Raw genomic sequence first — 11,675 nt, 5'->3', positions numbered from 1 at the left:
AAGGGCAGAAAACTTGAGAAAACATCGCAAGAACAAGGAACACACAAGAACACGGTTCTATAAAAACCCCTTCAAGTTTGTCAAAGACCTCTTCACGAAGGACAAAAGCGGAATCCTTAAAACCTCCAAGCAGGAACTTGAAAAGCATCTGGAAAAGGTCCACCAGGACACAAAGAGGCAGGAAAAACTAGCTATCCCACATGACATCCCCCCTATTGAACCACCAGAATTCAACCTCGAGACTGGCTCTCCAAAATGGAAGGAAGTGGACAATACAATACGGCGTGCAAGATCAGCATCAGCCCCGGGGCCAAATGGAGTTCCATATAAGCTCTACAAGAACGCACCAGATGTTCTGCGTTATCTTTGGAGACTCATGAGGATTGTGTGGCAGAAAGGGATAATACCAAAGGCATGGCGGAGAGCCGGAGGAGAAGGATGCGGCAGACATCAGTCAATTCCGTCCAATTAGCCTTCTCAACGTTGAGGGGAAAATCTTCTTTAATGTTGTAGCACGGAGACTTTCCACCTACCTGGAGAAGAACATGTACGTCGATACATCTGTACAGAAGGCTGGCACGTTCAGTTCAGAAGAGGGGGGTTTGGCCTTACAAACAAACCTTCTTGGCGTAAGGCTTCAACATCGGGAAGAAGGAAAATGGTGATAGCAGAGGTGCGCCGCCAAGAGGAAGCTGAAAGAACTGCACGGGCTGTCTCTCTTGCCAAGCAGGGACAATGGATGAGGTGGGAAGGCCTGGAGAAGAGAAGGCTCAGCTGGAAGGATCTCTGGGAAATGGAGGCAAGCAACATCAGCTTCATCATCAGAGCTATCAATGACGTGCTCCCATCTCCAAAAAACCTCCACCAATGGTATGGCGAAGATCCAACCTGTGACCTCTGTCGAACGCCGGGAACTCTCAAACACATCCTGACCGGTTGTAAGACCAGCTTCACACAAGGCCGCTACACCTGGAGGCACAACCAGGTCCTAAAGAGTTTGGCAGTTGTCCTTGAGAGCAAGAGGAATACCATCAACTCCTTGCCAATGTGAGCCACCACGTCCAGCACAGCACCATTGACCTTCATCCGAGAGGGACAGGAAAAGCCCAACCATCCTACTGCCAAACCAGAAGTTGGACAGCTATCCAGGGCCCGCGATTGGGAGATGCGGGTTGACATTGGCCAGCAATTGGTTTTCCCAGCGGAGATTGCAGCCACCACCCTCAGACCAGACTTGGTGCTCTGGTCCTCGTCACTCAAGGCTGTCTACATCGCAGAACTCACAATCCCGTGGGAAAACTCCGTTGAAGAGGCCTATGAGCGCAAGAAACTGTGCTACACAGAACTCGCAGTGGATGTGCAACAGCGGGGATGGAAAACCAAGGTATATCCAATTGAAATTGGATGCAGAGGGTTTGTGGCTTCCTCCACCATCAGGCTGCTAAAAGACACACAGTTAGGTCACTCTCTGAAGCAGCAGAAAGAAGCAGCCACTGGCTCTGGATAAAGAGGAAGGACCCTTGTTGGGCTCATAGGTTTCTCTCTCTCTCTCTCTCTCTCTCTCTCTCTCTCTCTCTCTCTCTCTCTCTCTCTCTCTCTCTCTCTCTCTCTCTCTCTCTCTCTCTCTCTCTCTCTCTCTCTCTCTCTCTCTCTCTCTCTCTCTCTCTCTCTCTCTCTCTCTCTCTCTCTCTCTCTCTCTCTCTCTCTCTCTATATATATATATATATATATATCTCTATCTCTCTATATCTCTCTCTATTTCTCTATATCTCTCTATATCTATCTCTATCTCTCTATATCTCTCTCTATTTCTCTCTGTCTCTCTATCTCTCTCTCTATTTCTTTATCTCTTTATTTCTCTATCTATCTATCTATCTATCTATCTATCTATCTATCTATCTATCTATCTCTTTCTCTTTCTCTCTCCTTCTCTATCTATCTATCTATCTATCTATCTATCTATCTATCTATCTATCTATCTATCTATCTATCTATCTCTCTATAGCTCTCTCTATTTCTCTCTCTCTCTCTCTCTCTCTCTCTCTCTGTCTATTTCTTTATCTCTTTATTTCTCTATCTCTATCTATCTATCTATCTATCTATCTATCTATCTATCTATCTATCTATCTATCTATCTATCTATCTATCTATCTATCTATCTCTCGCTCTCTTTCTCTTTCTCTCCTTCTCTATCTATCTATCTATCTATCTGTCTGTCTGTCTATCTATCTATCTGTCTGTCTGTCTGTCTGTCTGTCTGTCTGTCTGTCTGTCTGTCTATCTATCTATGTCTATCTATCTAGTCTAACTTCTATCTGTCTATCTTGTCTATCTGTCTATCTAGTCTATCTAGTCTATCTGTCTATCTAATCTATCTGTCTCTCACTCTCACTCTCTCTCTCTATCTCTACCTCTACCTCTACCTCTAAATCTATATCTCTCTCTCTATCTCTATTTCTATCTCTCTATCTCTCTCTCTTTATCTCTATCTCTCTCTTTCTCTATCTCTAAATCTATCTCCCTATCTCTACCTCTACCCTCTCTATCTCTCTACCTCTCTCTACCTCTACCTCTAAATCTCTATCTCTATTTATCTCTATCTCTATTTCTATCTCTCTCTCTCTGTCTCTATCTCTCTCTTTCTCTACCTACCTCTCTACCTACCTCTCGATCTCTCTATCTCTCTACCTCTATCTCTACCTCTACCCTCTCTATCTCTCTACCTCTATCTCTCTATCTCTAGATCTCACGTCCAGTGTTTCATGATTCATAGCCAATGTGCACTCAATATCAAATTGGAAACTGATGGTATGTATTCCTGTTAAAAATGACATCCACAAGCAATGAAACGTCATTGTGTCGTAGAAAAATGGCCCTCAACCTTTTTTGTGTCATGGACCAGCTCAGACCATTCATTACAAGCTGTTCTCTGGCAACCATTTTTTTTAACCCCACTGCTTTTAAATTGGCAGATTTAAAGCACTGCTACTGACAACAATGATGCATTTACAGTCATTAAATATTTTCTGGGGAGAAAAAATGTTTTTTTCAATCGTGCGACAAATGTAACCTCCAACCCACCTGACCCACCCCCTTGGGTCAACTTTGACTCGATTCGAGGTACCGAGTGGGACAAAGGGTGGCGTTATCTGTCCCTTCCTTTACTTCAGGTTTAACAGTAATGTAGTAATGTTAAACACGAGGCAAGTCACCTAATCTGTCATTCTGTAAAACTCATTTGGAAATAATGTACGGTTTGTTTTTTTGTTTGTTTGTTTGTTTGTTTTGTTTGCTTCACTCAGCATGCAGTTCAGCATACTTTTGTTTGAAGTGGTCACAGTATTTATGCTATATATTCTTTGTTTCCACCATCTTTGTTTTTGTGCTACAATATTAGCTCTTTTGTATTTGGTGTACATGCGGTACGTTCCATGCGTATACTGTACATGCAGTGATGGTTTCTTTTCAAAGCTCAGTAAATGGAGTTCAATTGAGGAAACGATAGATGGCGCAATTGTCCAATGTACTGCGAGACTGCACTCGGTCCTGGTGAGATCGAGGGGGGTGAGTGGAAGTTGCCGTTACAGGACGTACTTTTAATGCTTTGATGCCATGAATTCAATCGTTCTCCTGATGTGCTCCACGCTCATTCAAGCACTGACAATACACATTCTGTGCGCAAAGAAAACACTTGGGAGTGGCATTGGATTGGATTGGCCTTGATTAGTTTTACAGTGGAGAAATTTACATTTCACAGCAGCAAAGTTATGGAAGGAAGAGGAAAGGAAAGGCAGAAGTAAAAACAAAACAAAACACAGGAGCTGCTGGAAAAGCAGCCACTGTCCCGGCGCCGTCTTGAAGTGAAAAAAAAAAAAACACACATGCACATGCACAAAATTTAAAATCATTGCATTTTGGGAGCCAAAATTTGCATGCAGAAAAATGTCGGATGTTCCAGGACAGGTTTTTGTAAAAGATGAGTTTCAAACTCAAAATTTCACATTTCCCCTATAGCAGTGGTGTCAAACATACGGCCCGTGGGCCGGAACCGGCCCCCAAGGAGGTTCGATCAGGCCCGCAGGATAATTTGAAAGTGGAAAAAAATGCATAAAAGACATGGAATTAATATTTTTAGTTCGCTGCAATTCATGGATTATCCGCGAAGTCTTTCCGCTCTTTCCATCAGAGTAGAAGACAAGCGCATCACTGAGACAGACTGAAAACCAGCAGACGGTATCAATGCGCCATCTGCTGCTTGTTACGACGTTAATACCTTGGTCTCTACCTCTCCGCTACACCCTAATTAGCCAAAATGTCATTATACGAACAGAGAAAAGTAGATAAGGAGTGCAGAATTTTCAATGAAAAATGGACCACATCCTATTTATTTACGGAGATGCACGGAAAACATTTGTGCTTGGTGTGTTTACAACAAGTTTCCGTATTGAAGGAATATAATATCCACTACGAGACTCATCACAGCGAAAAACGGGTTGCAAGGACAACTGAGAAGAGAAAATATTAACGAATTGCAGTCAACTTTCATCCGGAGCCGAGAAGTCAGTGAAGCAGCGGTAAAAGCCAGCTACCTAATTGCTAGCGAAATAGCATTAGCATCGAAGCCGTATTCCGACGGTGACTTTGTTAAACGATGCATGATGAAGGCGGCTGAACTTGTATGTCCCGAGAAGCGACAAGCTTTTGCCAATATTAGCCTGACGGGGAATACTATAGCAGCGAGGATGTCGGAACTATCGGCAGATTTAGACAGTCAATTGAAACAGAGAGTCAAGTCATTTATTGCATTTTCCGTGGCAATTGACGAGAGCACTGACATCACAGACGTGGCCCAACTGGCCATATTTATTCGAAGAGTTGATGAGACATTGACTGTTACTGAAGAGTTTCTTGAGTTGGTGCCAATGATGGACACCACAACAGCCGAGGACATTTTCGGCTCTGTCGTTGCTGCATTGGACAGAGTTGGAGTGGACTGGTCCCGCGCTGTCAGCCTGGCTACAGACGGCGCGCCATCCATGGTCGGAAAGAAAGCAGGTGTCGCGACAAAGTTCAAAGACAAAGTACAAGCCCTTAATGGAGGAGATCGTTTCTGGACATTTCACTGTATTTTGCACCAGGACACATTGTGTTGCAAGTCGCTGAAAATGGACCACGTCATGGAGGTGGTTGTTCGCACTGTAAATTTCATCCGGTCCAGAGGTCTGAACCATCGTCACTTTGACAAACTTCTCAGCGACAGCAACCTTACCCACAGCCTGCCATACCACACTGAAGTGAGATGGTTAAGCCGAGGCGCTGTGCTGAGGCATTTCTTTGATCTACGAGAGGAAATCGGACAGTTCATGGAGAAAAAAGGAAAACCGGTGTTGGAATTACAATCTCAGGAATGGCTACGGGACCTTGCATTCTTGGTTGATACAGTGAGACCTCAACTTACAAACACCTTATCTTACAAACTTTTCGTCTTACAAACGTCAAATTTATGAAAATTAAACCTTATAATAAGCACTATTTTCATAATACACACCCACCACAGCTGGCGGAGTGATCTTCGGCGGAAGCACACGACCGAACAGCACCAGAGGTTATGTTACCAACAGTCCTTATGGAAGGTGACTCTACTTCCATAAGCCATCAACGACCATCAAAAAGGTAAATAAAATTTTACTTTACAGCACAGTTTATTTCTTTAATTGCAGTCCTCATGTAATGCGCCTCTTTCCAAACAGCAATTCCCTTTGACCTTCGACCTCCAACGCCATTCCATCAAGCCATAAATGACCATCACAAATGTAAATAAAGTGACTTTATGATACAATGCAGTGTATTTCTTTCATTACAATACAATAGCACATTTATTATACATAGAATAAGGTGTGTTGTATGTATGTGTACTTTTAAGGCTTATTTAGTTGGAAAGTATATTTTATGGAAACCCGGAAACTGATTATTCCCATTTTAATGGTTTCCTATGGGAATTTTTTTTTGGAGGTACACACTTTTCACCTTACACACTCTGTCTCGAAACCAATTAAGTTCGTAAGTTGAGGTCTCACTGTATTACTGAACACTTGAACAATTTGAACAAAATGTTGCAAGGCCGCAAAAAAATTGTCACACAGTTTTCTGACAACATACATGCATTTAAGTTGAAGCTGACTTTGTCGGAGATGCAACTGGCAAATGGCAACCCTGCTCATTTCCCCTGTGTGAGAGATGTGTGTGTGTGACCAGACCTGATGCGGACATGAAACGGTACAAAGACAAAATTGCAGGACCACTGCGGGAGTTTGAGAAATGTTTTCAGTTATTTGGTGAACTTGAGACAGTTTCAGTTTTTCGCTCACCTTTTACAGTTAATGCATCTGATCTGCCGGTCGAAATTCAGCTAGAGATAATAGATTTGCAGTGTGATGCAGATTTGAAGGGCAAATTTGCCTCTGTAGGTCTGGACAGATTTGATCAATATCGACTACCAGGTTACCCCAAATTAACAGCCCTGGCTGCTAAAATTTTGTGCATGTTTGGGACAACCTACCTTTGTGAACAAATTTTCTCAGTGATGAATATCAATAAAACAAAAATGCGTTCAAGGCTCACAAACAAGCACTTAAATGACATTCTGAAAGTGACAGCTAGTCAGGACATGACACCTGGTATTGATGCACTTGTACAGGCCAAAAGATGCCAAGTTTCAGGAACAAATACAAGTCCAGACTAGACTAACGCCTTTAAAATGCTGCCTTAGATACTGTTTGCATTGAAAGAATACAGCTCTGTGAAGATGAATCCTTACTGTGTTGATTTAAAAAATGTGCACTTTAATGTTAGTCAGCAGCTTCAAAACAAACGTTGTGTGATGGAATTCTACTGTTCATACAACTCCATAAATTTTCAGTATGTATTGTATGTGTATGTATGTTTCATGTATGAAGTTTACAGATTTACAGGACAGGCGAACACTTTCTTCATTACACATTTAAAATCACTCTGCTTAGTTTGTAAGTTGTGCGCAGGGATTACGTTTAGATTTTATATGCCTATGTGTACTATATTTTGGATTGGATTGGATTTGCCTTTATTAGTCTCGCAGTGGAGAAATGTACATTTCACAGCAGCAAAGTTATGAAAGAAATGAAAGTAGAAAAGCAAATCATGGGAGCTGCTGGAAAGGCAGCCACTCTCGCGGCGCCGTCTTGAAGTCAAAAGAACAAAAAAAACTAAATAACAAATAACGTGACAACACAAAGACACAGAGAGACATTCATTCTTAAGCACTTTCTGTACCCTCTTTGTTACATAAAGCAGTTCCAGATGAAAGAGCCAATTAAAGTTTTGTGCCAGTGTACAATCAGTGGGATCAGTTGCAATGCATATTTGTGAATGATAAAAGTAAATTGCACATTTGTCTAAGGAAATATGGGGTGTTTCATGTAATGTTTTGTAAAAGCATAGTTCATTAAATTTCAATATTTTCCTAACGTTCTTGTGCTTCTTTACACCAAAACAAAGGAAAGACATGATATTATTGTTATTTTTAGCAGAGTATGGTATAATTTTAATGGTCCGGCCCACTTGACATCTCCCTAGGCCGTATGTGGCCCGCGATGCGAAATGAGTTTGACACCCCTGCCCTATAGTATAAGAAAGACTGGCTGCTGTGCAAAGAGATCTTGGGGCGATACTTTGTGCACTGTGTGATGAAGTAACTGTGGTGGTTGGCAGGACAACTCGTGCCTGCTTCATTACAAGTTACAACCCATCTGCACTGAGAATTTGATAGTTCCTAGCCTTGAGGAACCTTGCCTAGCAAGAACAACCTCCCAACTTGCACAGCGCTTGGGTGACTGTGATGATGAAGTTGTGGCAGATCGTGCCTTTCATGCACTCCAAGAGTGCATAAAAATGTGGCACAAAATGTTGGGAAAGTGCGTTGTAGTGGTGAGATTACTTCCCAAGGTCAAAATGTAAGTTTGCAAATGTAATATATATTTTGTGACACCAGCCCTGGGACTTTTCTCTTGTCATTGTGCTTTGGAATGGAGGCGAAAAGTCATTAAGGTTATCCGCAATGTTTCTGAAATGACTTTTACTACTTTACACTACCCAACAGAGGGCACAGTTAGCTCAGGTTAAACCAAGACAAAACATTGTACTCATAGTACAAGATTGCTTTTCCAGAGAAGAAATTGTGGAAATTGAAATAACCTATTCCAGGCGGAAAGATGAAAACCTACCCACCTATTTCAATATCATTGAAGTATGAAAATAAGTAATATTTACATCACACTTTTTTTTTCCACGACACTACGCCATACTTGAAAAAAATATACTATACATATGACACCATGAAATGCATACTATGCAGTTCCACTAACAATGTATCGCGACAGGAAAGTGGTTCACAAATGATGCAATGGAGTGTAAAAATGTCACAAAATACCTTTCCACAATCCTTTTCTCATGAAGTTAGCATGAAAACGACCAAAACAAAAACAAGACAATCTTACTAAATAAATACAAGCACAAAAACAACACAATACACCCTGATTTAAATAGCGCTTTCATAACCGCTGCAGTTGTAACAACGCGCTTTACAAAACAGTCAAAATTAAGTAACATAAAAAAAACAAGACTCTCACTTATTACTACAATGAGTACACTGGCAAGTTGTTTTGTGTTTTTGTCAAGGTCAATTTAAAAATACTGCTTTATCTGAATGGTGGTGCAAAATAATTTGGGACATCACTGTTCAAAATTGTGGGGTGGGACTTTTTTTTGGGGGGGGATAAAAAAAATTGTATACAGTCAGACCTCAACTTACAAACACCTTATCTTACAAACTTTTCGTCATAAGAACCTCTAATTTAAGGAAATTAAACCTTATAATAAGCACTATTTTCATAATACACACCCACCACAGCTGGCGGAGTGATCTTCGGCGGAAGCACACGACCGAACAGCGCTCCAGCCGGCGATACTTTGCACACCCCCTCTCATTGAATGCACACGTCGATCGCCTACTTTGAGGTTTTTGCTGATAAGTTTACTATGATGGGGCAAAAAAAAACCACCACAGGCTCGTGTTCAACCCAGGAAGACACAAAATAAAATCACCGTCGCTGAGAAGAAGGAGATAATTGAAAAACACGAACGAGGTGTGCGTTTGTGTGATTTAGTGGCCTAGCACTGCTATGCAAAGTCAACCATTGCTCCCATTCTCCGGAACACAGAAGCCATCAAAGGTGCGTCTGTTGCAAAAGGTGTTTCCGTGCTCTCAAAGTGACGGTCTCGGGCAATCGAAGAAGTTGAAAAAAACTTTATTTTACAGCACAGTTTATTTCTTTAATTATAGTCCTCGTGTAATGTGCCTCTCTTTGTGACTTTATGACACAATGCAGTGTATTTCTTTCATTACAATACAATAGCACATTTATTATACATAGAATAAGGTATGTTGTGTGTAGTTTTAAGGCATATTTAGTTAAAAACTATATTTTATGGAAACCCGGGAACGGATTATTCCCATTTTAATGGTTTCCTCTGGGAATTTTTTTTGAGATACACACTTTTCGCCTTACACACTCTGTCTGGGAACCAATTAAGTTCGTAAGTTGAGGTCTCACTGTATCTCATATATATATATATATATATATATATATATATATATATATATATATATATGTATATGTACAGTAAAGTCTCGTTATATCGATATTCTTGGGAGTCCGAAAAATATCGATATAACCGGGACTATCGATATATCCGACCCTGCGCGCATGTAATTTTCTCCTTGCGTGCATAGAAATAGTATCGTAATAAGCGGGACTATCGATATAACCGATATCGATATAACGAGACTTTACTGTATATATATATCGTATATGTACTGTATACTGTTGCAAAATATGTCAAGAATAAATACATAAAATAAAATGTCAATAATTTATATTTTTAAGTTGTTCCGATTTTAATTTATTGACAAAGACCCCAAAAATCCAAGTTATGTTCTCTAGAGTGCATGTCCAAAACTCAATTTATACATATTAACAATTAGATTAATTGCTGTATTAATAGTTGAATTAATTCATCACTCAATTAATATCACCATATACTCTTTTCAGTGTTTGTATCTTTCTTTTGGTTGGTTGCTTCGAGAAATGTAAATTGTGAATGAATTACGCCTTTAACAATCTGCTGTCACGGCATCCTTTGAGACTCCACCTCAACAGGCAGACTTCATGGGAGTGTCTTCAATCAAGTCATTATCAAAATTGTTACATTTCACGCAGCGCATGGGCCAATTATACTGGAGGAGTGGCATACCAAAGCACTAAACAGTACTGATGCCGCAACAAGTTGGGTGTGTTGGGAATAATGAGTCCAAAATAAAGGCCATCACATTTTCAAGGTGTGCTTTTTGTTTTCTTTTTTTTTTCCTTGCGAGTGATACTCCCTCCTATTGGGAATGTCTGCGGAAGAGGGCCACTGATGTCATGCTCAGCCACCTTCCATGAATTGTGACAAAAATGTCACGTGCATCTCTTCACTTTGGTAACCCTTGTGCCCATGTATTTAGCAAACATACCTTGTGCACTGACGAGCTGCCCTCTCTTCTTCAAATTACTCATTAATCAGGCGAGCCGATTGATCAAGTGGATTTATTTAGCACTGCCACAGAAGAGAAAATATTTAAACATCCCCTGATAAAGCCCAAAGGGATTATTCTATTGTCGTCCTAAAAAAAACAATACATGACATAAAACAAAGTCATAAAAACCCAATATCTAGTTATTAGCCAGTCCGACAGGTAAGAACGATTGGATTGGATTATCCTTTATTAGTCTCGCAGTGGACAATGTTACAGTTCACAGCAGAAAAGTGAGGAAAATAACAAGAAAGGGAAGGAAGAAGTAGAACAAAAAAATACAGGACCCGCTGTAAAGGCAGCCACTCTCGCGGCACATTAAAACATTAAACAAAATTAATTTCAAGCATTCACATAACCGTGAACAGATCTGTTTTTCTTTAAAAAAAAACAAAAAAAGTGATTGGCAGCATCACAATAGCACTCCAAATAATATTTCCATCCATTTATTTTCAACACCGCTTATCCTAATTATTTTGGAGAAGCATTTACTCATTTAGGGACCACTTTTTATTTATATTATCTAAATCTTTGCAATTCCATCTCACATATTCTCTGATTTACACCATCTTGTAAGAAATCAGACTGATTACTTTGACTAACAAAAACCATGGGAAAAAAATGCTCGCATCAGAAATATTTGAATGGTTTCTGAGTAATTTGAGACACAAAAGTTACTGGTTTCTTTATAAAGTACGGTTCCCAGCCCCTTATGAGCATTTACTTCAATAGGCATACATTTCCAGTACCTATATGTGGGTCACCCCCCCCCCCCCCCCCCCCCCCCCGGCCTGGACAATGGGTCTGTGCCAGTGGCCCCCGGAAAGGCTCAGTTTGAAAGGACACCCTTCCTATAGGGCACAGGTGTCAAAGTCAAGGGCCGCGGGCCAAATCCGGCCCGCCACATCATTTTTTTTCGGCCCGCGAAAGCAAATCAAACTTGTTAAATTCCATGATGATTGCTAAATCCTGAGCCAAAATTTCATATTTTTGGATGTCAACCACA

Source organism: Hippocampus bargibanti, linkage group LG01, assembly GCF_051943395.1.
Source record: "Hippocampus bargibanti isolate YZ-2025 linkage group LG01, ASM5194339v1, whole genome shotgun sequence".
In the NCBI taxonomy this organism is placed as follows: domain Eukaryota; kingdom Metazoa; phylum Chordata; class Actinopteri; order Syngnathiformes; family Syngnathidae; genus Hippocampus; species Hippocampus bargibanti.
The sequence above is the reverse complement of the archived record's forward strand: the minus strand, read 5'-3'. Positions refer to the sequence as shown.